The following is a 1170-nucleotide window of genomic DNA, read 5'->3' as shown; positions in this document are numbered from 1 at the left end:
CCAACCCTAGGACAACAGAGTGCCCTGAACGTCCGTCCTACGCTCTCTATGACAAGGCCATTGGCCAAGTGGGGTTGAATACTTACGCCATAAGTCTTTAGGCCGACAATGCTGATGATTTTTACTGAAAATTTAAGTGGTGGAGAAGTTCGAACCCAGGACACGACGTTTTGATTGCTAATTAAAGACGCTACCCCCTGGACAACACGTACAGTATTGAAACTTCCTGACAGATTAAAACTGTGTGCCAGGCCGAGACTCGAACTCGGGACCTTTGCCTTTCGCGGGCAAGTGCTCTACCAACTGAGCTACCCAAGCACGACTCACGCCCCGTCCTCACAGCTTTACTTCTGCCAGTACCTCGTCTCCTACCTTCCAAACTTCACAGAAGCTCTCCTGCGAACCTTGCAGAACTAGCCCTCCTGAAAGAAAGGTTTCACATCAGCGCACACTCCGCTGCAGAATGAAAATCTCATTCTGGGTATACAGTATTATTTATCGTTCTTCAAAAGTGAGTTTGCATACATTGTATTACTTTCGGTGTCAGTTGTAGTAAGGCCAAGCGAGTATCCCCCCACTCTGCATTGTTACCAGATTTATTCAAGGTGGAATGGGAACACACACATTGCAAAGTGGGGTGACGCCCCTTTTGCCCTACAATTGTCAATGAGTCTATTGTCCGACACTAAATATATTAAAAATATGCGTTGTCTGCCTCGTGCACAGTGCAGTTTTTCTGTGTAGATGTAAATCCTCCTCGGTCTTATTTCTCATCTTTTACCTGGTTCCCAAATCTGGAAGTTCCATTGCAGAGTGTCATTCACGGTTTTCCGAAACTGCTTTGTCATACATTGTCATTTGCCTCAGTTGATTGTCACCCACTGTGGTAAGACCGACCGTAAAATCGCAAACACAGTATGTTTGGAGAACACTCTTGCAGAGAAGACAAAGTTAATGATACATTCAGATTCTGATAAAATTTCAAGGTAGTGCAAAGATTGACAACTCTCCTTAAAGCTTCAGAATTGTAAAGTTTGTTTCTTTTACAAACTTGAAAGATTACAATTGCTGTGACTACAATTTCTATGAGCCACAACTGCAATCACTCAACTCATAAAAATACCTAGGTGTGATAGGTTTCAAGTTTATAAAACGGAATAATCGTTTAGG

At 43.2% G+C, this 1170-nt stretch overlaps 1 non-coding gene across 1 annotated transcript; it reads right to left on the bottom strand.

Moving 5' to 3' along the window:
* Positions 1–244: 244 nt before the first annotated feature.
* On the bottom strand, positions 245–319 carry Trnas-cga (transfer RNA serine (anticodon CGA)). The gene has a single exon. It is a non-coding gene; the product is annotated as a tRNA-Ser (tRNA).
* Positions 320–1170: the final 851 nt, after the last annotated feature.

Source organism: Schistocerca serialis, chromosome 7 (assembly GCF_023864345.2).
Source record: "Schistocerca serialis cubense isolate TAMUIC-IGC-003099 chromosome 7, iqSchSeri2.2, whole genome shotgun sequence".
In the NCBI taxonomy this organism is placed as follows: Eukaryota; Metazoa; Arthropoda; class Insecta; order Orthoptera; family Acrididae; genus Schistocerca; species Schistocerca serialis.
This window is presented reverse-complemented; position numbering and strand designations above follow the sequence as displayed.